Here is a 25,661-nt window from a genome sequence, read left to right on the forward strand (position 1 = left end):
GTCAGCCTTTTTCAGAGTTTTGCTCAAGTCCTTCAATTTCAGCCAGAAATTACCTGAAATTACAGAAAAACACACAAACTCATAGTAAAGTCCAGAAATGTGAATTTAACATAAAAACTAATGAAAACATCCCTAAAAGTAGCTTGAACTTACTAAAAACTACCTAAAAACAATGCCAAAAAGCGTATAAATTATCCGCTCATCACAACACCAAACTTAAATTGTTGCTTGTCCCCAAGCAACTGAAAATTAATTAGGATAAAAAGAAGAGAATATACTATAAATTCCATAACATCAATGAATTTTAATTATAATTAGATGAGCGGGACTTGTAGCTTTTTGCTTCTGAACTGTTTTGGCATCTCACTTTTTCCTTTGAAGTTCTGAATGATTGGCTTCTCTAGGAACTTAGAATTTCAGATAGTGTTATTGACTTTCCTAGTTAAGCATGTTGATTCTTGAACACAGCTACTTATGAGTCTTGGCCGTGGCCCTAAGCACTTTGTTTTCCAGTATTACCACCGGATACATAAATGCCACAGACACATAACTGGGTGAACCTTTTCAGATTGTGACTCAGCTTTGCTAGAGTCCCCAGTTAGAGGTGTCCAGATCTCTTAAGCACACTCTTTTTGCTTTGGATCACGACTTTAACCACTCAGTCTCAAGCTTTTTACTTGGACCTTCATGACACAAGCACATGGTTAGGGACAACTTGATTTAGCCGCTTAGGCCTGGATTTAATTTCCTTGGGCCCTCCTATCCATTGATGCTCAAAGCCTTGGATCCTTTTTACCTTGCCTTTTGGTTTTAAGGGCTATTGGCTTTTTCTGCTTGCTTTTTCTTTTTCTTTCTATTTTTTTTCGCAACTTTTTTTTTCTGCAAGCTTTCTTTTTCACTACTTTTTCTTGCTTCAAGAATCAATTTCATGATTTTTCAGATCATCAATAACATTTCTCTTTGTTCATCATTCTTTCAAGAGCCAACAATTTTAACATTCATAAACAACAAGATCAAAAGACATATGCACTGTTCAAGCATTCATTCAGAAAACAAAAGTATTGTCACCACATCAATATAATTAAACTAAATTCAAGGATAAATTCGAAATTCATGTACTTCTTGTTCTTTTGAATTAAAATATTTTTCTTTTAAGAGAGGTGAAGGATTAATGGAATTTATTCATAGCTTTAAGACATAGTTACTACATACTAATGATCATGAAATAAAGACACAAAACATAGATAAACACAACATTAAAAACCGAAAACAGAAAGAAATAAAGAACAAGGAATGAATCCACCTTTAGTGGCGTCTTCTTCTTGAAGGACCAATGATGTTCTTAAGCTCTTCTATGTCCCTTCCTTGCCTTTGTTGCTCCTCCCTCATTGCTCTTTGATCTTCTCTTATTTCATGGAGAATGATGGAGTGCTCATGATGTTCCACCCTTAGTTGTTCAACATTGTGGCTCAAATCTTCTAAGGAAGTGTTGAGTTGTTCCCAATAGTTGTTGGGAGGAAAGTGCATCCCTTGAGGCATCTCAGGGATTTCTTGATGATGAGCTTCCTCATGCACCTCTTGAGAACCGTGAAGGGTCTCTCTTGCTTGCTCCATCCTTTTCTTGGTGATGGGCTTATCCTCTTCAATGAGGATGTCTCCTTCTATGATAACTCCAGCTGAGTAACATAGATGGCAAATAAGGTGAGGAAAAGCTAGCCGTGCCATGGGTGAAGGCTTGTCGGCTATTTTGTAGATTTCATTGGAGATGACCTCATGAACTTCTACTTCCTCTCCAATCATGATGCCATGAATCATGATGGCCCGATCCACAGTAACTTCAGATCGGTTGCTAGTGGGAATGATGGAGCGTTGAATGAACTCCAACCATCCTCTAGCCACAGGCTTGAGGTCTAGTCTTCTTAGTTGGACTGGCTTGCCTTTGGAGTCTCTCTTCCATTGAGCTCCTTCCACACATATGTCCATAAGGACTTGGTCCAACCTTTGATTAAAGTTTTCCCTTCTAGTGTAGGGGCGTTCATCTCCTTGCATCATGGGCAAGTGAAACGCCAACCTCACATTTTCCGGACTAAAATCTAAGTATTTCCCCCGAACCATTGTGAGATAATTCTTTGGACTCGGGTTCATACTTTGATCATGGTTCCTAGTGATCCATGCATTGGCATAGAACTCTTGAACCATTAAGATTCCGACTTGTTGCATGGGGTTGGTTAAGACTTCCCAACCTCTTCTTCGGATTTCATGTCGGATCTCCGGATACTCATTTTTCTTGAGCTTGAAAGGGACCTCAGGGATCACCTTCTTCTTTGCCACAACTTCATAGAAGTGGTCTTGATGGCTCTTGGAGATGAATCTTTCCATCTCCCATGACTCGGAGGTGGAAGCTTTTGTCTTTCCTTTTCCTTTTCTAGAGGATACTCCGGCCTTAGGTGCCATTGATGGTAATGGAAAAACAAAAATCTTATGCTTTTACCACACCAAACTTAAAATATTGCTCGCCCTCGAGCAAGAGAAGAAAGAAGAGAAGAAGAAGAAGAAGAGAATATGGTAGAGAGGGAGAGATGTAGGTTAGGCTAAGTGGGAGAAGAGGGGTTTGTGTTGTGTGAAAATGAAGGAGAATGGAAGGGTATTTATAGGGAGAGGGGGTAGTGTGTATTCGGCCATGTAGGGTGGGAATGGGTGGGAAAATGTTTTTGAATTTTTGAAGGTAGGTGGGGTTCATGGGGAAGAGTGGATGGATGTGAGTGGTGAAGGGGGTGATTGGGAAGAGGAATTGAGGTGATTGGTGAAGAGTGTTGGGAAGTGTGACATGGGAAAGAGTAATCACAAAAACTAGGATTAGGAGGTAAGGTGGGAATATGGTAGGTGGGGATCCTGTGGGGTCCACAGATCCTGAGGTGATCCTGTGGGGTCCACAGATCCTGAGGTGTCAAGGAATTCCATCCCTGCACCAAATAGGCATGTAAATTGCCTTTGCACACCATTCTGGCGTTTAAACGCCGTGTGGTGCACATTCTGGGCGTTCAACGCCCATGTAAAGCATGTTTCTGGCGTTGAACGCCAGTTTCATGCTTGTTACTGGCGTTCAGCGCCAGCTTTTCTTCTCTGGGCACATTCCTGGCGTTCAGCGCCAGAATGTTGCTTGTTTCTGGCGTTCAGTGCCAGAATGATGCTCTGTTCTGGCGTTGAACGCCAGCCAGATGCATCTCACTGGCATTGAACGCCAGCCTGTGCTTCCTCCAGGGTGCGAATTTTTTCTACTGTTTTTGACTCTGTTTTTAATTTTTCTGATTTTTTTCGTGACTCTTCATGATCATGTACCTAATAAAACACAAAATAACAATAATCTAGAATAAAATAAAAATTATATAAATAAAATTGGGTTGCCTCCCAACAAGCGCTTCTTTAATGTCAATAGCTTGACAGTGGCTCTCATGGAGCCACAAGGTGATCAGGTCAATGTTGTATATTCCCAACACCAAACTTAGAGTTTGGATATGGGGTCTTAACACCAAACTTAGAGTTTGGTTGTGGCCTCACAACACAAAACTTAGAGTTTGACTGTGTGGGCTTTTCTTGACTCTGAACTGAGAGAAGCTCTTCATGCTTACTCTCTTTTGTCACAGAGGGATGGCCATGTGTCTTAAACACAAGGTGTTCCCCATTCAATTGAAGAACTAATTCACCTTTGTTGACATCTATCACAGCTCCTGCTGTGGCCAGGAAAGGTCTTCCAAGGATGATGCAATCATCCTCTTCCTTCCTAGTGTCTAAGATTATGAAATCAGCAGGGATGTAAAGGCCTTCAAGCTTTACTAACACGTCCTCTACTATTCCATAAGCTTGTCTCAATGACTTGTCTGCCAATTATAATGAGAACAAGGCAGGTTGTACCTCAATGATCCCCAGCTTCTCCATTACAGAGAGTGGCATAAGATTTATCCCTGACCCCAGATCACATAGAGCTTTTTCAAAGCTCATGGTGCCTATGGTGCAAGGTATTAAGAACTTGCCAGGATCCTGTTTCTTTTGAGGTAGAATTTTCTGAATCCAAGTATCTAGTTCATTAATGAGCAAGGGAGGTTCACTTTCCCAAGTCTCATTACCAAATAACTTGGCATTCAACTTCATGATAGCTCCTAAATATTGAGCAACTTGCTCTCCAGTCACATCTTCATCCTCTTCAGAGGAAGAATAGTCTTCAGAGCTCATGAATGGCAGAAGGAGATTTAATGGAATCTCTATGGTCTCTATATGAGCCTCAGATTCCTTTAGATCCTTAATAGGAAACTCCTTCTTGCTTGAAGGACGTCCCAGGAGGTCTTCCTCACTAGGATTTTCGTCCTCCTCCTCCCTTGTGCATTCGGCCATATTGATTATATCAATGGCCTTGCACTCTCCTTTTGGATTCTCTTCTGTATTGCTTGGGAGAATACTGGGAGGGGTTTCAATGACTTTCTTACTCAGCTGGCCCACTTGTGCCTCCAGATTTCTGATGGAGGATCTTGTTTCACTCATGAAACTGAAAGTGGCCTTTGACAGATCAGAGACTATATTGGCTAAATTAGAGGTGTTTTGTTCAGAATTCTCTGTCTGTTGCTGAGAAGATGATGGATATGGCTTGCTATTGCTCAGCCTGTTGCGTCCACCATTGTTAAAGCCTTGTTGAGGCTTTTGCTGATCTTTCCATGAGAAATTTGGATGATTTCTCCATGATGAGTTATAGGTGTTTCCATAGGGTTCACCCATGTAATTAACCTCTGCCATGGCAGGGTTCTCAGGATCATAAGCTTCTTCAGAAGCTGCCTCTCTAGTACTGTTGAATGCATGTTGCCATCCATTCAGATTTTGAGAGATCATATGAACCTGTTGAGTCAACACTTTGTTCTGAGCCAATATGGCATTCAGAGCATCAATTTCAAGAACTCCTTTCTTCTGAGGTATCCCATGATTCACGGAATTCCTCTCAGAAGTGTACATGAATTGGTTGTTTGCAACCATGTCAATGAGTTCTTGAGCCTCTTCAGGCGTTTTCTTTAGGTGAATAGATCCACCTGCAGAATGGTCCAATGACATTTTCGAAAATTCAGAGAGACCATAATAGAATATATCTAATATGGTCCATTCTAAAAACATGTCAGATGGACATCTTTTGGTCAGCTGCTTGTATCTTTCCCAAGCTTCATAGAGGGATTCACCATCTTTTTGTTTGAAGGTTTGAACATCTACTCTCAGCTTGCTCAGCTTTTGAGGAGGAAAGAATTTATCCAAGAAGGCAGTGACCAGCTTATCCCAGGAGTCCAGGCTATCCTTGGGCTGTGAATCCAACCATATTCTAGCTCTGTCTCTTATAGCAAAAGGGAAAAGCATGAGTCTGTAGACTTCAGGATCAACTCCATTCGTCTTTACAGTCTCACAGATCTGCAAGAACTCAGTTAAAAACTGATAAGGATCTTCAGATGGAAGTCCATAAAACTTGCAGTTTTGTTGCATTAATGCAACTAGCTGAGGTTTCAGCTCAAAGTTGTTGGCTCCAATGGCAGGAATGGAGATGCTTCTTCCATAAAATTTGGACGTTGGCTTTGTGAAGTCACCAAGCATTCTCCTTGCATTATTATTATTTTCGGCTGCCATCTCCTTCTTTTGTTCGAAAATTTCTGAAAGGTTACCTTTAGAATAATTTAATTTAGCTTCTCTTAATTTCCTCTTCAGAGTCCTTTCAGGTTCTGGATCAATTTCAACAAGAGTGCCTTTTTCCCTGTTCCTGCTCATATGAAAGAGAAGAAAACAAGAAAAGAAAGAGGAATCCTCTATGTCACAGTATAGAGATTCCTTTATGGTAGTAGAAGAAGAAAGGGGAGAAGAATGTAGAAGAGGGAATTCGGATTTTTTTAGATGAAGAGAGGTGAAGAGAAGTATTAGTAATTAAATAATTAAATAGAATAAGAAAAGAGGAAGAGAATTCGAAAATAATTTTAAAAAGGGGTTAGTGATTTTTGAAAATTAGAGATAGAATGTAATTAAAATTTAAAACAATCAGTTAATTAAAAAGAATTTTTGAAAAAGAAAGAGGTATTTTCGAAAATTGAAGAGGGAAAAGTAGTTAGGTTATTTTGAAAAAGATAAGAAACAAACAAAATGTTAGTTAGTTGATTGAAAAAGATTTGAAATCAAATTTTAAAAAGATAAGAAGATAAGAAGTTAGATAAGATATTTTGAAATCAAATTTTTTAAAAAGATAAAATTTTGAAAAAGATAAGATAAGAGATAAAAAGATTTAATTTAAAAATTTGAAATTACTTACTTCACTAACAAGAAACTACAAGATAAGATTCTAGAACTTAAAGATTGAACCTTTCTTAACAAGAAAGTAACAAACTTCAAATTTTTGAATCAATCATATTAATTATTAGCTAATTTTCGAAAATTTGATATAAAGATAAGAAAAAAATTTTGAAAATAATTTGAAAAAGGTTTTTGAAATTTTCGAAAATGATAAAAAAGAATGAAAAAGATATGATTTTTGAAAAAGATTTTAAAAAGATAAGATTTTTAAAATTGAAATTTTGACTTGACTTGTAAGAAACAACTAATTTTAAAAATTTTTGACCAAGTCAACCCAAAATTTCGAAAATTTGGAGGAAAATATGGAAAAGATATTTTTTTGATTTTTGAATTTTTAAAGATGAGAGAGAAAAACAACAAAAATACTCAATGCATGAAATTTTTAGATCAAAACAATGAATGCATGTAAGAATGCTATGAATGTCAAGATGAACACCAAGAACACTTTGAAGATCCTGATGAACATCAAGAACATAATTTTGAAAAATTTATGATGCAAAGAAAGCATGCAAGACACCAAACTTAGAAATTTTTAATGCTTGGAAAATATGAATGCAAAGATGCACATGAAAAACAAGAAAAGACACAAAACAAGAAAACATCAAGATCAAACAAGAAGACTTGTCAAGAACAACTTGAAGATCATGAAGAACACTATGAATGCATGAATTTTTCGAAAAATGCAAGAGAAATTTTTAAAGCATGCAATTGACACCAAACTTGAAAATTGACTCAAAACTCAAACAAGAAACACAAAATATTTTTGATTTTTATGATTTTCTAATTTTTTTGGATTTTTATTTTTTTTTCGAAAATATTTTTGAAAAAAAAACGAAAAGAAAAGAAAATTTTTGAAAAATGTTTTTGAAAAGAAAATTACCTAATCTGAGCAACAAAATGAACCGTCAGTTGTCCATACTCGAACAATCCCCGGCAACGGCGCCAAAAACTTGGTGGACGAAATTGTGATACTCACAATATTGTATTCTTTATTTTATATGGGATTATTATTGTGGCTCTCTGCTATGTGTGGACACAACTCCATTCAACTTAACCAGCAAGTGTACTGGGTCATCCAAGTAATACCTTACGTGAGTAAGGGTCGATCCCACAGAGATTGTTGGTATGAAGCAAGCTATGGTCACCTTGTAAATCTCAGTTAGGCAGATTAAATTGGTTTATGGTTTCGAAAATTAATAATAAAATAGAAAATAAAAAGGGATAGAAATACTCATGTAAATCAATAGTTGGAGTTTCAGATGTAACACCCTAACTACCAAAGCTCACGCTTCCGGCTGCACCACTCTGATAGCTCGGACATTACGACGACTCTTATACTATTTAATACTAAGATATGAGCCTGTTTGAAACTTTAAACCGCAAATACCGTTCCCAAAAATACTTTCGTTCGATAACGTACATCCATAGAAACCATACAACTTACAAAAACTCATAAAGAGTACATCCATATATATACATACATATATATAAATAATATTACAGACATTAACCAATACAATTCCTATCCCTCTTACAGAATATATCAAGATAAAGGCGAGGGTACAATAACTAATAATCTAAAGCAATACAGAACATCACAACAATAACTAAATAAATTCTTCGTAACTTCTGCGCCCATATCCTGAAAGGGGAAAAATGTAAGGGGTGAGAACATCATCCTCGAAAGGGTTCTCAGTAGAGGGTTTTTGGGAATTACTGTAATAGGATACATGAAGATAAATCGTACCAGTGATTAATAACCGTCCTATGCCTCTTTTCAAAAACAACAGTTTACAATAAAAGTAAAGTCAGAAATCTTTTCTGAAAGAGGAACCATTCAATTCTCAAAAACTCAAAAGCCTTTCAAAACGGTTTATCTATGCGGAACCAAAATAGCTTTTCATATTTTATTCCAAACCAGAAACACAAAACCGAAATCAACCATCAGTTCATCTCATTCCAACCACGGCCCTAAGCCCAAACAATCCAATCATGGCCCTAGGCCCAAACCATCTAACCTTCAACCAAATAACCACAATCCAACAGAGTCCCAGTTGCAAACACAGATAGGAAGATGCAAGCACAAACAAACAGTTATCGCAAGTAAGACAATTAGCAATTAATCACATAGGCAAACCAAGTACAATATGCACACCCAAACAATGTCACATAGATGCATATGATGCATGCCTGTTCCTAGTGGCTGATGATATCATCTGTCGGTTATAGAGCCAACCCGACAAGTCCTGGTAGCTAACCATTGGACTGTCCCTCTGTCGCGCATCCCCAACTCGAGTTATACTCATCATAAACTTGATCATAAACATGATCCATATCCATCACCCTCACTGGTGAATATTTCGGGGGCGAGCTCATCCGGGACTTTCACAGTGCCCGGCCACACTTACGACATAGGGTCAACAGAGTATCAAGTGTCAACCTGGAGCACATGGTGGCTAGCCACTGCTACTACCCAGGGAAACCTGTATCTCAGATAGGGGAAGTGCAACATTCACATTTATCAATGTTTCAGCATAAACATGCATTCAATCTCATCCATGGATCACCATCCATCTCAGCCATCCGGCTCACGGTTCATTCTAGAACCAGCCAATATTCATATCATACACAGCCATTCCGGCTCACGGTTCAATCCAGAACCAATCAATATGTATAAACATACACAGCTATTCCGGCTCTCAACAAAACAGCACTTCCACATTCAAAATCATCAAATTCATGAAATCGGCATTTAAGCCATAAATCATTTTCTCAATTCATTTCACTTTGAAATCAAGTTTCGACTCTTTTTAGCCTTGGCTTTTAGAAATCTCATTTCTCAAATCATCTCAGGCTCATAAGCCAAATTTACTCAAAGTGAGTTCCCTTTTTAAAACAGAGCCACTCTCGGCATTCTCCTTCCAAAACTTCCAAAACCATGGCAAGTTAAGGATTTATTTCAAAGCATTCAAAATCACCCATCCAACAATGGGATTTTATAACAAAAGTTTTCCGGCAGAGTTCCAAGTCTTTAGGGAAGGTCAACTTATATAAATTCCTTAAAATTCATTGAAACTCTTAAAATCATAGATTCTCAGTTCAAGTAAATAAAACTGAATTTATTATGAAACCGATCATACAAAATCACAAGTTCAAACCCGGTCCAAAAATCAACTCATTTGAAACGGAACCGGTTCATTGGAAATCAAACCACCTTCAGGTTTCTTTTTGGAACCCATTTTTCTAACTCCTCCGAAATGCATCAAACTTGATTACTCAATCAAAAGTCTACATTCCTTTAAATCACTAAAAGCTCCTTTTTATATTGAAATCAATGTTAGAGCGTCATTCTTTCCTTCAGTGATTCAAACTGTATAAATAGTTCATTTCTAAATAAGCTGAACTCAACGCATAAAGTTCCGTAAATAAATTAAGCTTGAAAACATAAATATTCTCTTAATAAATCAAATAATACAATTTCTCAAATCCAACCCTTTTTAAATAACTTTACAAACAAGTGTAGGATTTTGTAGAAATTTCGGCAACACCTCCCCTAAAACTTGGACTTTTGCCACCCGGTTCGGGCCCCAACTAAACCATTTCTCATTCCTTTTCAACAGCTCAAAATCAGAAATCAATTTAAAGCAAGCTAAATCCAACAATCGCCTCAGTGGCGTACCTCAAGGATACCATTTCAAAATCAACTTAATATCAATCGATATAACTCATTTCCAAAGCTTTAAAGAAATGGTTCAATAATAAATCATTTGTCCAAAACCAAATTAATTAAAGTAAACCAAGCTGAATTTAAAGTGCATTCTACTTTCTTATCCAGAAAATCAACTCAACTCAAATCAATTCACAACAGATTAAACCCGATTTCAAAGCTTTAAAAGAATCAACTTCAAAAGCATCTCGTTTCACAAAACCACACAACAATCCATTCATCAAAACCAAATAATAATCCGTTCAACATATAATTACATTCATTCAGGATAATCAACATCACATAAGGCTTATACAATTACCAAATACATTATCTCACATCAGTATCCATATGTAATAATTCCAATAATAAACTATAGTTTTCGGAAAGCGCCCCTACCTCAAAACGCCAAAATCATAACCCAAACGTGTCAACTGAACTCTTTTCGCTCTGCCCGAAATCACCGGTAATCAGAACCCGACTCGGCTTGCTCTCTCTCGAAAGCAGAAACAGCTACAAGCGGCATAAGCAAACCAGATTCTAACTCCTAAAACCATTAACATCGCAAATACTTTATTACACGGAATAGAGCACTAACGCAGGGCTTTCAAAAATCGAAATACTCACTGAAATAACAAAATGAAGCAGCCGCAGCTCTTTATCAACCCGGCAGTGGCTCCGTTAGTAACCCCAAGTGACAACCGCGAGCAAAAACACCAGTGACAGTAACTGTAACAACCACGCGGCGTTAACAACCTTTCCGGAATTCCAACAGAACAGAAACCAAACTCACAATCTTACCGGCGGTGGAACACGATGGCAGCAGGGTCTTAGGTGGCAGAAACCCAGCCCGGAGCTCCGGCGGCCATGGCGGCAGATTCTAACGGCACGGCAGCAAAGGCGGGGGAACCACCCACCATCATCACGTCTCATCCTCTCCCGCTACTGACAAGGACAGCAACCACCATAGCAACCCGGCCTCAGCAACGGCTTCCAAAGGTGACAGCGGCGCGCTCAACCCAGAACCCGAATGGGGCACAGTAGGAGCGACGGCCATGAGTGACAGTGACGCGAGCCTCGATGGTGACAGGAAGTGATGGTGGCTGAGCGCGGTGGCTACCCTCCTCACGGCGCGTCTCTCTCTCGCGCGACTGGCGATAACGCGGCTAGGAGTGACGGGGTGACGAACAGAGGTGGCGGCACGGCGTGGATGACGGGATCGGCGGCAAATTGGTAGCGCAACGGCGACAACCCCAAGCACGGTCTCCCTCCGAGACCCAGCGACGATGCGGTGGCGGCGATAGTGGCTCCTCGTCGGCGCCGCCCTTCCCCTCTCCCCTTTCCTTCTTCCCGTTTTCCCTTTTTCCCCCAAATCTCTTCCTCTCGGCCTCTCTTCCCGTTTCCTCCTAACCCATTCTTTCTTTCTTTCATTTGGTTGGGGAAACTGTGTGTTTGGCTGCTGGGGCATGGGGGAGGCAACGGGTAACTGGGTAGGATTTTAGGGTTAGGGTTTCATTTTCAAAAATTAGGGTTAGGGGCATTTTGGTAATTTCACATAAAATTGGGAATAATATAGTAATTAAAACCCAAATTAAATTCAACATTAATTGCATATAGAAAATACTATTTGATCATCAATTTCACAATTTACTTTCAATAAAATGTCCAAATCAAAATTTAGAAATAATATAATTAACTCCTCTATTTTCCCAAAACAGCAGTACTAATATTTAAAATATTAATTATTTAATCCAAAACATATAAAATCCTTATTATTTCATAACTACCAACTTTATAATTTTAAATATAGAAAATAACCCAATAATTATAAAATTGGATAATAATCATAACTCATCTCAAATCCAATAAATCAAAACTTGCCTGAATTATCTTTAATAAAATAAATCTCCAAAATTAAGGCTATAGATAACTGTAGAATTTGAAACTTGATCATAATAAAACTTTTCAAAGATTCTGGGTATTACATCAGATAAGTGCATGGAGGTGCTGTGCTCCTCTTGAATCTCTACTTTCTCATTGCTTTCATCCAATCCTTTTTACTCCTTTCCATGGCAAGCTGTATGTAGGGCATCACCATCATCAATGGCTACTTTTAATCCTCTCGGGAAAATGGTCCTATGCGCTGTCACTGCACGGCTAATCGTCTGGAGGCATCACCCTTGCTGATAGCTACATCCCATCCTCTCAATGAAAATGGTCCTATGCTCTGTCACAGCACGGCTAATCATCTGTCGGTTCTCAATCAGGTTGGAGTAAAATCCATTGATTTTTTTGCGTCTGTCACTAACGCCCAGCCTTCAGGAGTTTGAAGCTCGTCACAGTCATTCAATACCGGAATCCTACTCGGAATACCACAGACAAGGTTAGACTTTCCGGATTCCCAGGATCCTACTCGGAATACCACAGACAAGGTTAGACTTTCCGGATCCCCATGAATGCCGCCATCTATCTAGCTTATACCACGAAGATTCTATTGGAGAATCTAAGAGATATGCGCCCGGCCTAAGGTAGAACGGAAGTGGTTGTCAGTCACGCGCGTTCATAGGTGAGAATGATGATGAGTGTCACGAATCATCACATTCATCAAAGTGTTGTGTAACGTATATCTTGGAATAAGAATAAAAGAGAATTGAATAGAAAGTAATAGTAATTGTATTGAAACTTGAGGTACAGCAAAGCTCCACACCCTTAATCTATGGTGTGCAGAAACTCCACCGTTGAAAATACATAAGTGAAAGGTTCAGGAATGGCCGAATGGCCAGCCCCCTAAAACGTGATCAATAGCCTCTTAAGATGAAGAATAAAACAAAACTGAGACCAAAGATGAAACGTGGTCAAAAGACGACTAATACAATAGTTAAATGCTCTATTTATAATAAACTAGCTACTAGGGTTTACATGAGTAAGTAATTGATGCATAAATCCACTTCCGGGGCCCACTTGGTGTATGTTTGGGCTGAGCTTGATCTATCCACGAGCTGAGGCTTTTCTTGGAGTTGAACTCCAAGTTATGACGTGTTTTGGGTGTTCAACTCCGGATCATGACGTGTTTCTGGCGTTTAACTCCAGACAGCAGCATGTACTTGGCGTTCAACGCCATGTTACGTCGTCAATTTCCGAATAAAGTATGGACTATTATATATTGTGGGAAAGCTCTGGATGTCTACTTTCCAACGCCGTTGAGAGAGCACCAATTGGAGTTCTGTAGCTCCAGAAAATCCGTTTCGAGTGCAGGGAGGTCAGATTCCAACAGCATCAGCAGTCCTTTTGTCAGCCTTTTTCAGAGTTTTGCTCAAGTCCCTCAATTTCAGCCAGAAATAACCTGAAATTACAGAAAAACACACAAACTCATAGTAAAGTCCAGAAATGTGAATTTAACATAAAAACTAATGAAAACATCCCTAAAAGTAGCTTGAACTTACTAAAAACTACCTAAAAACAATGCCAAAAAGCGTATAAATTATCCGCTCATCAGCGCCATTTTGACGTTAGGATTTTTGCTAGTAAAAAATTTTATAAAAATAGTCGCGTTGTAGATATAGATTCTAAACCAACAGAAATCCCTTCGTGCAAACGTTTTGGTTGTCACAAGTAACAAATCCCTTTTTAAAATTGATAACCGAGTATTTAAACCTCGGATCGTCTTCTCAAGGAATTGCAGGGAGGTATGTTCTTATTATTGGTTATGAGTTTGTAAATTGGGGGTTTTGAAGTTTGAGCAATGGGCACAAGTATATTTAAATGACAAGTAAAATAAATTAACAATAATAAAATCTCTTGGCAAGGTATAAGAACTGGAAGTCCTATCCTAGTTATCCTTATCAATTGTGATGAGAATTGGATTTTTCTCCCACTTTGTTAACCTCTAACTATGAAGGTAAGTTAAGTGGATAAATTAATTTGAATCCTCAAGTCTCAGTCTTTTCTTGGGAAAAGTTAGAGTTATTGGATCTCGAATCAATTCTTGAAGAATTCCAATTTTCAATCAACAATGAGTTTGATAACTCAAGAGTTACCAATTAATCAACCAGAGCCAAAAGGTAGAAAATCTAAATTAAAATCATTTATCTGAAAACATCTCAGTAATGTATATTAAATAAGAAAATCAATCCTAACATGGAAAGTTCATAAGCCAATTGGGCAACACAATTCAGATCAAATGAAAGCATCAGAGTAAACAAAAATAAAAGAGAAAATAAATAAAAAGAACATTGAACCTGAGATGAAGGAAATATTCCTAATTTCTAAAAAATCCTAATCCTAAATCCTAAGAGAGAGGAGATAGCCTCTCTCTCTAAAAACTACATCTAAATCCTAAAAAGTGAATTATCAAAGCATAATTATGAATGAATGGATTTTCCCACTTTATAGCCTCTAATCTGTGTTTTCTGGGCCGCAAACTGGGTTGAAAACAGCCCAGAAATCGCTAGAGAAGAAATCTGCCACGCTGATTTTCGTAACTGCGATGTGTCCGCGTGGATGACGCATTCGCATTGCCTAGCATCAGGGCAACTATGGTATATTATATATCAAATCGAAGCCCCGAACGTTAGCTTTCCAACGCAAGTAAAACCGCGTCATTTGGATCTCTGTAGCTCAAGTTCTGGTCATTTTAGTGCAAGAGGGTCAGGCTGACAGCTTTGATCAGTAAGGACCTATTTGTCCTTCGATCTTTTTTCCCTTCCAGCGTGGCACCGTAACGGACACCTGGACACCGTTACAGCCATGTCAGCCAGTTCCGTTTGATGTGTGAGAGGCAAATAGACAGAAGGACTAAATTGTCCTCCGTTTGTTAAAGTCAGGGACTTTTTTGTATTTAAATTTGTCAGGGATGTATTTGTCAAAAACTTAAAAAGTCAGGGACTTATTTGTCTTTTTCCCTATTTTTATTATTATATTTTTTGTCTCAAATTTTTTGAATGAAAAAAAATGAGAATAAATTAGATTTTCATAATTTGTTCTAGTTTATTACCAAACAGGATACAAGAACACAAAATTTTGTGTCTCTATCCTGTATGTCTTGTTCTCAATGTCTTATCTTGTTCTGTTCTCAGAAACAAATGCAACCTAAGTGTGTTATGACAGAAAAATCATAAAATTCTTAGCTTAGATTTGACTTTTTAAAGTATTTAGGGAATATTAATGTTTCACTTTTTCATTAACAGATTTAAATTAAATAATATATTTAGTAAAAGTATAATAATTATATTATTATAAGTAGACTAATACTAATAATAAAAGGGTAATATCATTATTATTTTGATAATAAAAACCTGTGTATTAAATGTCTTATCGTTAAACTTTTAGGAATTACATTTTAATTTCGAACTTTTAGAAAGATTTATATCTTGAACCAACGTACTTTACGAACTTACTAAAATAATTTACATATTTTATAATTATAAAAAATATCCTTATACTTTTATAAAATACCTGTTTTACCCTTAAACTTTTACTTATTACTCAAAACACGCATAAACTTATAAAATTACTATTTTAACTATGATCTTTTATTGATAGACAATATTATTCTCGAAAATAAACTATGTTGGTGATCACACCTCCACCATAAAACTGAGCCTTTTTTTAATTTTTCTTCAAATTTTTGGTTTAATTTTTAATCAATTTTTGAATTTTTCTGTTACTGATTTTTCACAAAGTTCACCTTAACTTTTCAACTACCAAATTTTATCAAATTTGCATTAAAAATAAGCTTAATAAATAGACCTTAAATCAATCGAAATAATTCGATTCTTGCTGTCATCTTGAAACTGAACCACAAGCTAATACATCAACAAAATATCACCAAAACTCAAGCACAAAATCATTCAAAATCAAACCTCAAACGCCAATTTATCAATCACACATTATTAACACATTTAGTTATTACAAAATTATCAAACCCTACCTTCGTATGACAACCACCAAAATAAAACACCAAGAGAGCTTTTTGAACGAGAAATCAAAGAAGAAAACTTTAAAATTGGCTACTCCACCTCTAGGGTTCACTCGGCCGAACCTTGCATGGAGGAACAATAGCTTCACATGTTTCTACTCCCAATGGAAAGTGATAAAGTTGTGAAGAGGAGGAAAATTCAAATACTTTAATAGGTTTAGCTTTTTTACGGAAGTTATGGAGCTCAAGAAATCAACCTTAGAAGATTCATGGTGCCAAGAAATTATTTCTTTCTCTCTAATGGTTCTCTCTCTTTTTTCTCTCATGACGCACGGCTGAATGGGGAGAATGAAGAAAATGATGGTGATGTGGTGTTGTAATGGGGCACATGTCAATTGGGTAACACTACAAGAAAAAGGCGCATTTGTAACAAAAAAATGGTCCATTGCAGTAAGTCCCGTTACAAAAAGTTTTTGTAACGAAAAATGGAACTATTACAATTCAATACCATATTTTGTAACAATTTTTTCTGATACAAAAAACCAGAAGCCGTTACAAAAGTGGTAACAAATTTTGATCTTGAAGGTATATTTCGTGACAGTCAATTTTTTTCCTATCAAAAAATTTTGTTACAAAATGTAACATAATTTTGTAACATTTTTTTCTTTAGTTACGAAAGCAAATTAATTATTTTGTAACAATTTTTTTATTACAAATTACATGCATAATTTACTAAATTATTTTTTAAATTAACTAATATATTAACGATTTTAATAAGCTAGTTTACATGTATATAATATGCAAAAACATACATAAGTCAAACAAGATCCTTTTAGCTAAAATTGTCTTGAAACAAAATAACATTAGCTAGTGAGTACATTGATTAGTTCAACCAAAACATAAAAGTTCTAACATAAAAGTTCAACCAAAACATAAAAGTTCTAACATAGATTAGTGTCTCTATGCATCAAAACATTCTTGAGCCCTCAAGGTAGCATATGGTCACCATTTCAGCACTCTTGTAAATAAGAAAAACCGAAACAAAAAATTCAGAAACAATATATAACACTAATTATAATTTTTCCACTAAAGAAACATAATCTTACTATAAAGTTTCATAAGATAGATTTGACTTGTGATGACAACAAAATCGATCATCTCACAATTATAACAATATATAATATATACTGATTACTTATCCAGTAACTTAATAATAAATTTGAAGTTTAAGATCATCTATCTTCAGAATTAGGACAGAAGAAAAAGAGAAACTCTGAACATAATGGGCCTTGAGAATCTGAACACAACGCATTATTGGTATAAGGTACCTTAATGTTCTTGAGGTCAAGGTTCAACTCACTCCTCACTAACATAAAGAGCTTTTGAAGAGGTTCGTCATCAGTCCTACGAACTGGAATTTTCATATATTCAGCAGCCTTTATGAAGACATTCATGACTTTGCTGTATCACACAGTAGCCGCAGATATTAAAAAGACAAAAACACAAAAACAAAAAGAGAAGTTTCAACTTCAAGGAAACAAGATAACAAATAATTTACAAGGAAAGGAAAGAAAAGGAAGGCATGATATTATCAAATACTATTATCCTTGTATATAACTAATATCATGCAAATTGATCAACTAAAAGAACTTATTGCTTCACTGTTTTCTCCTGTGTTTGACAATTGTTTCAATTAATTTTTTCATCAACATTACAGTGCAATTCAGTCTGGTAAGTCAGCATGACGATCGAATTTCCTATCGGTAAAGAAATATAAAAATATAGTCGCGTTGTAAGTATATCTTCTAAACTAACAGAAAATCCTTTCGTACAAAATGTTTGGTTGTCACAAGTAACAAACCCAATAAAATTTATAAACCGAAGTATTCAAACCTTGGGTCGTCTTCTCAAGGAATTGCAGGGAAGTATGATTTATTATTGGTTATGAAAAATAGTATTTTTGGGTTTTAAAAAGGTTTGAACAAGAGAAATAAATTGCAGGAATTAATAAATTAATAACTAATAAAACGCATGGCAAGGTATGAAAACTAAAAATCCTGTCTTAGTTATCCTTATCACTGGTGATGAGAATTGATTATTGCTCCTACTTAGTTAACACTTACTAATTGAAGGAAACTCAAGTGGACTAATCAGTTTGATTCCTCAATTCTTAGTCAAATCCTATGGAAAGACTAGCGTTAGAGGGATTCAAATCAATAAGCAAATTCCAATTATCAATCATAAAGGAGTTTGTTAACTCGAGTGTTACCAATTACTCAACCAAAGCCAAAAAGGGAAAATCTAAATTATTTATAGAAATAAAAGAAAACAATCATAAGTCTGAAATACCTCAAATTATATTAATTAAGAAAATCATAACATGAAAATTTCATAAACAAATAAAAGAGAAAATAAATAAAAAGAATATTGAACCTGTGATGAAGAAGTAGAAATCCTAATCCTAAAACTAAGAGAATCCTAAATCCTAATCCTAAGAGAGAGAAGAGAGCTTCTCTCTCTCTCTAAAAACTATATCTAAATTATAAAAAGTGTGTTATGAGTTGTCTCTCTTCATTCCTCCACTTTGCAGCCTTTAATCTGTGTTTTCTGGGCTTGAAACTGGGCCGAAAATAGCTCAGAAACCGTTGTGGGCGAAATCTGCCACGCTGATTTTCGTCACTGCGATGCGTTCACGTGGAGCACGCATTCGCGTCGCCTAGCTGTATGGCCACTATGATAAATTATATATCAAATCGAAGTCCCGGATGTTAGCTTTTCAACACAACTGGAAACGCGTAATTTGGACTTCTGTAGCTCAAGTTAGGACCGTTTGAGTGCGAAGAGGTCAGGTTGGACAACTTAGCAATTTCTTCAACTTCTTGTATTCCTTCCACTTTTGCATGCTTCCTTTCCATCCTCTGAGTCATTCCTTCCCTGTAATCTCTGAAATCACTTAACAAATATATCAAGGCATCGAATGATAATAAGAGAGGATTTAAATAAAAGAAAATAAAAGCCAAAGAAGCATGTTTTCAATCATAGCACAAAATCAGGAAGGAGAATGTATAACCATGCAAATCATATGAATAAGTGGGCAAAGGCTTAATAAAAACCACTTAATTGAGCACAAGATAAACCATGAAATAGTGGTTTATCAACCTTCCCACACTTAAATATTAGCATGTCCTCATGCTAAGCTCAAGAGAAGCTATAAAGGAGTGAAGAGGAATGATAGAGAGTATGCAATACAACCTATCTATGTGGATGCAACTACATGCAAAATGTTTCTACCTACTTGGTTAAAAGCAAATAAGTTCTCCAAGACAAAAATAATTCAAATTCCACTAATTCAAATCACACAATAAAAGACAACTAAACTTGTAAGAAGATAGCTAATGAAAGCAGGGAACATAGAATCAAGCATTGAACCCTCACTGGTAGTGGATATCATTCTAATCTCTCAAGTGTCTAGGGTTAATCACTCTATTCTTCTCTAATCATGCTTTCTAAACTTTGTTCTTTATATAACCAATCAACAAATATTTAGTATACCAATGCAAATATCATGAGGTCTTTTCAAGGTTGTAATGGGGCCAAGGCAAGGGTGAGGATGTATATATAAGGCTAAGTGAGCTAACATCCTTGATTAGTCTAAGATCTTACCTAACATATACATACTTTATATAATTAAAAATGCTTTACCTAGCTACCCAAATTTTTTCCCACTTTTGTATTACATGCTCATGTATCAAACTTATTTTTGAATTTTGTCCCATGTGCATTGATTCTTTTTATTTTGTATTTGGGGTAATATTTTTTTTGTATCCCCTTATTTAATTACTTAATATTTTTTTTCAATGCACATGGTAATTTAATTATTTTGATTTTACATGAGCATGCTTCCCAAATTTTCAAATAACTTATTCAATTTAATTTCCTACTTTTTCTATCATCCCGTGTTCCCATAAAATTCTCCACACTTAAATTATACACAATATTTATCTTAAGCTAACTAAGGATTCAACTTGGGATTTTTATTTTATTTTTTTGCTTAAGGCTAGTAATGTGGTTTTGAAATATAAGGGGGTTAAAAGGCTCAAGGGGGCTAACAAGGGTGACATAAAAGGGTTGCTTATTTAGGATAAGTGAGCAAAAACAAGTAATGGCCTCAATCATATGCAAGCATGTAAATACACTAAATAATGGACATATATAATGGAACAAAGCAAAGATTGCAATTATAGAGAAGAAAACACACAAGAAAAAAAATAGTTATGGTTTGAATAATGTAACCATGTATTTAGGCTCAAAGTTTTCACGGGTTGTGTGTTCTTTAGCTCAAAAACCATGTTCCAATTACAACTTCCAAACAAATTTAACACATAGAAAATTTTAATTTTTTTTAAATTAGTGAAATTTTTCAAAAAATAGGGTCTTAAAAAGAAACTTATTATTTTTCAACTAAGTAGTACTTAGATGCAAACAATCAACTACACATATAATCTATTATGCAATGCAATAATGAACAAACAAAGAAAATAGAATATTGGTGTTGAGAAGAGAATAACTAACCCGTTGAGATCGGTATCGACCTCCTCACACTTAAAGATTGCACCGTCCTCGGTGCATGCTAAGATGTACAAGTGGACGGGCTGCTCCAACTGATGTCTTTCTCTATAGATTATGCAGATTGACTTGCCTATCTCCCTATTAAGAAGCTTTTTCTCTCTCTTCGTGGTGGCCATCCTGAAAGAAGAGAAAAAGGAAGGAAAGTAACCCAAAAATAAAGATAAGAACATAAATAAAATATGGGTGTTAATGCCAAATAATAAAGGTCTCAATTACATGGTAGCTACAACATTCAAGTGAGAAAATAGTAGAAGCAAATGGCATATCAATAGTGCAAAAGTTGCAACAATGGGGAAGAGAGTGTGGGTAATAAAAGATAGTGTAAGTACATATCAATACAAAAAGAATATCATTATTATAAAAATTAGCATTGACTTATGAATAATAATACCCAATTAGAATAAAACAAGTCATGAAGCACCAGAATAATTCAAGAAAAGATGCAATAGTTGAAGAAGAGAATTTTAACATCAATGGAAAAGAAAAAGAAAGTAAGAAAGGAGGAAGAAAGAAATAAGAAGGAAAGAGCAGATTTAGATATGGGGAAGAATAGATAAGATAGTTGGCGGTGATTTGGATAAGCTGTACGGCGCAGGTGACGCAGACGCGTGGGCGACGCATACGTGTGATGGGGTTTGTGCTTCCAGCACCATTCCAGCCCCACTCTATCACAACTTACTGCCATACGCCCGTTTATGTCGATTTTACAGAGCCACGCGTTCGTGTGGGTGACGCAGATGCGTGGGAGGCATTTTTCCCACATGACGCGGACACGTCAGCTATGCGGTCGCATGGGTCAAATTGTGCCAAAGGCACGCCTCTAGCCATGTTTTCGCGTGACTTTCTGTAAAATTTCCTTTCTTCCTTTAGGCACATAAGACACGGATGCGTCGGTGATGCTGTTGCGTCGCGTGCGGAATTTTTTTTATAATGCAGTATGCATAATGCAATGCTTAATATGAATGCTATACATGATTCTAGGTTCAATGAAATAAAATAAAATTAAATTCAAAAACAAACAAAACTAAATAAAATTGAAAATGGAACGATCATACCACGGTGGGTTGTCTCCCACCTAGCACTTTTAGTTAGAGTCCTTAAGTTGGACATTTGGTGAGCTCCCTGTTATGGTGGCTTATGCTTGTATTCATCTAGGAATCCTCACCAGTGTTTGTACTTCCAGTAACCTCCGGGATCCCAAACTAAGCGCAGAAAGCCTTCAAGTAAGTTAAAGCAAGTGACAAGGCCCCAAGAGTGTTGATTGCTAGAATGAATTCCGGGGTCCCAAATCTTGCTTTTGCACCCGCCTTCTTGTTGAGCAATATTGTTCCATCCGGGTGGCAAGCAGTCTGAATTCTCACTGAAGCGGCCAAACAACATCCTAGACCCATTCAATTGAGCTCGAAACCAACCTTTGCGTTTAAACTTTGAGCACACAACCATGTTGAACCTTGCTTTAACACTCCAACCACTAACCATCTTCCTCTTATTCTTAATGCCACAAAGAGCTCTAAGTTGACCATTCGTCTCCAATAGCCCATATTCAAGTGGGAAAGTAAGGGATAAGGATATGAATTTTACCCACTTGAATGTTGTGTTGGATGGTAATGGCTTTGGGAGAGGTGTTTCTAATGATCTTGCAAGCTCCACTCCCTTGTGCTCTTCTTTGACAACTTCTACCTCTTTGCAGGCTTCTTCAATATCAACCCCTTCCTCTTGGTAGCTTTCTTCCAATTTGATCTCTTCTTCTTTGTTCACCAAGGGCATGGGAGGTTGTGCTTCTTCTTCTTTAATCTCCATGTCTAGTCCAACGGGAAAGGATTCAAATGTAGATAAGAATTTATCAATGATTGAATCCATCTCTTGATCATCTCCTTCAAAGTCTTTAACCATGATATGCCTTGGAGGTTGTACACCCTCCTCAACATCAATTTCAAACATCTTTGAAGGAGGCTCTATAACTTGAGTTTTCCAAGGAGGTTCCGCGTCTCCTAAGTCTTCAACCACTTCTTCCTCTCCAATGGCAGGCATAGCTTCTTCCAATTGTTCTAATACAAAATTATGTTGCTCACTGTCCACTGGAGTTTCTGACTTCTCCTTCATGCCACGTTCTTCAGTAATTCTCCATATGAAGCCATGGGGGTTCCTTTAGTGTCCGAACGTCTGGAAGGTAATTGATTTATTGCTTGCTCTAGTTGATGAAGGGTTGCATGAAATTGATTTACTGATTCCTTGAGGCGAGCCTGTGATTCTTGGGTTGATCCAAAAATTGGCAGTGGTGGTTCTTAAGAGTAATTGTGCTGGAATGGGGGTGATTCTAAGTATGGTTCATAAGGTGGATAAGGTGGTTGGTATGGTGGATAAGGGTTAGGATCATATGAGGGTGTTTGGTGGTAATGGGGTCGTGAGTATGGTGGTCTAAAATGATGTTGATGAGGGGGTTCATAGGCATATGGTGGTGGTTGTTGATAATCAAAAGAGTGCTCACCATAGCCATTGCCTTGATATGCATCACAGAATGGTTGTTGATAGTCCATTGGAGGTGGTTGTTGCCATGAGGGTTGATCAAATCCTTGTGGCTCCTCCCATCTTTGATACTTCCAACCTTGATGTCTGTTGTCATTATAATCTCCTCTTCCTGCAACATAATTGTAACCAGACTCATAGCCAAAGGGGTGAGAGTTCATAGTAGTAAGAGGAAATAAAAAAAATATTTTGAAAAAAAGATAAGATAAGATTTTGAAATAAGATAAGATAAGATTTTGAAAAAGATATGATTTTTTTGAAAAAGATTTGAATTTTGAAAAATAAGATAAGATAAGATAAAAATTTTAAAATCTGAAATTTTTTTTTGAAAAATATTTATAATAACCAATAATAAGGCACACGTTTGCAATTTCCCGGCAACGGCGCCATTTTGACGATCGGATTTCCTATCGGTAAAGAAATATAAAAATATAGTTGCGTTGTAAGTATAGCTTCTAAACCAACAGAAAATCCTTTCGTACAAACGTTTGGTTGTCACAAGTAACAAACCCAAAAAAATTTATAAACCGAAGTATTCAAACCTCGGGTCGTCTTCTCAAGGAATTGCAGGGAAGTATGATTTATTATTGGTTATGAAAAATAGTATTTTTGGGTTTTAAAAAGGTTTGAACAAGAGAAATAAATTGTAGGAATTAATAAATTAATAACTAATAAACTCTTGGCAAGGTATGAAAATTGGAAATCCTGTCCTAGTTATCCTTATCACTGGTAATGAGAATTATTTATTGTTCCCACTTAGTTAACCCTTACTAATTAAAGGAAAGTCAAGTGGACTAATCAGTTTGATTCCTCAATTCCAAGTCAACTCCTATGGAAAGACTAGCGTTAGAGGGATTCAAACCAATAAGCAAATTTCAATTATCAATCACAAAGGAGTTTGTTAACTCGAGTGTTACCAATTACTCAACCAAAGCCAAAAAGGAAAAATCTAAATTATTTTTAGAAATAAAAGAAAGCAATCATAAGTCTGAAATACCTCAAATTATATCAATTAAGAAAATCCTAACATGAAAAGTTCATAAACAAATAAAAGAGAAAATAAATAAAAAGAACGTTGAACCTGTAATGAAGAAGTAGAAATCCTAATCCTAAAACTAAGAGAATCCTAAATCCTAATCCTAAGAGAGAGAAGAGAGCCTATCTCTCTCTCTCTCTCTCTAAAAACTACATCTAAATTATAAAAAGTGTGTTATGAGTCGTCTCTCTTCATTCCTCCACTTTTCAGCCTTTAATCTGTGTTTTCTAAGCTTGAAACTGGGCCGGAAATAGCCCAGAAATTGCTGTGGGCGAAATCTGCCACGCTGATTTTTGTCACTGTGAAGCGTTCGCGTAGCCTAGCTGTATGGCCGCTATGGTAAATTATATATCAAATCGAATCCCTGAACGTTAGCTTTTTAACGCAATTGAAACCGCGTCATTTGGACCTCTGTAGCTCAAGTTATGACCGTTTGAGTGTGAAGAGGTCAGGCTGGACAGCTTAGCAATTTCTTCAACTTCTTGTATTCCTTCCACTTTTGCATGCCTCCTTTCCATCCTCTAAGCCATTCCTGTCCTGTAATCTCTGAAATCACTTAACAAACATATCAATGCATCGAATGATAATAAGAGAGGATTTAAATAAAAGAAAATAAAAGCCAAAGAAGCATGTTTTCAATCATAGCACAAAATCAGGAAGGAGAATGTAAAACCATGCAAATCATATGAATAAGTGGGCAAAGGCTTGATAAAAACCACTCAATTGAGCACAAGATAAACCATAAAATAGTGGTTTATCACAAAATCGAAAGGGATTTAAATTTTTTAAATATAATCTAGTTTTACACAAGCAGACATTTGCTAATTAACATGATCTTTCTCATTGAAACTTCAAGCTAACTTAAAAAATATAATAAATATCCATTAAAGGAAAAAGATAATAAATTGAGCAGCCAATATCTTACAGCATATAATAATGTGCAGTCTTACACACCAACACAGGATAAGCTACGGATCAAAAGCCAGATGGAGCTTAACTAGCACAAAATGAGTTTACCTGGGAGCCAAAGAAGGCTTCATAAGGTAATAGATTAATAGTAAGTGGACAGTGTTTGATGCATCACATAGTTTCCGGTATACTTCAATGATCTGGAGAGATAAATTACAGCAATAACCAATGGCAAAAGAAACTTGAAATTAAAATGGGGAAGGAAGGGAAGATACAATACAACAAACTGGAGAGATAATACAATAGTAAATATTCCAACCCCAGGATGGAAGATACAATACAACCAACTGCAGTTAACTTGAAGTGATAATTCCAAATCTAATAATCCAGTACCAACACAAAACACACTCCTAATTCTATACAACTCAATAGCTAAAAATGAAACCAACTTCAAATTTTATGGAAGCTCCATAAAGCTACCCTGCCACTGACAGCTGAAAACTAATCACCTCATAACAAATATTTATAGTTAACTAGTTATAAAACAAATTAAATGGAAATCATTGACAACAATA

At 36.4% G+C, this 25,661-nt stretch overlaps 1 non-coding gene across 1 annotated transcript; it reads left to right on the top strand.

Annotated features, from left to right (window-relative positions):
- Positions 1 to 5,152: 5,152 nt before the first annotated feature.
- LOC130964607 (small nucleolar RNA R71) lies at positions 5,153 to 5,256 on the top strand. The gene has a single exon (XR_009080695.1). It is a non-coding gene; the product is annotated as a small nucleolar RNA R71 (small nucleolar RNA).
- The last annotated feature ends 20,405 nt before the right edge of the window (positions 5,257 to 25,661 follow it).

Source organism: Arachis stenosperma, chromosome 2 (genome assembly GCF_014773155.1).
Source record: "Arachis stenosperma cultivar V10309 chromosome 2, arast.V10309.gnm1.PFL2, whole genome shotgun sequence".
In the NCBI taxonomy this organism is placed as follows: Eukaryota; Viridiplantae; Streptophyta; class Magnoliopsida; order Fabales; family Fabaceae; genus Arachis; species Arachis stenosperma.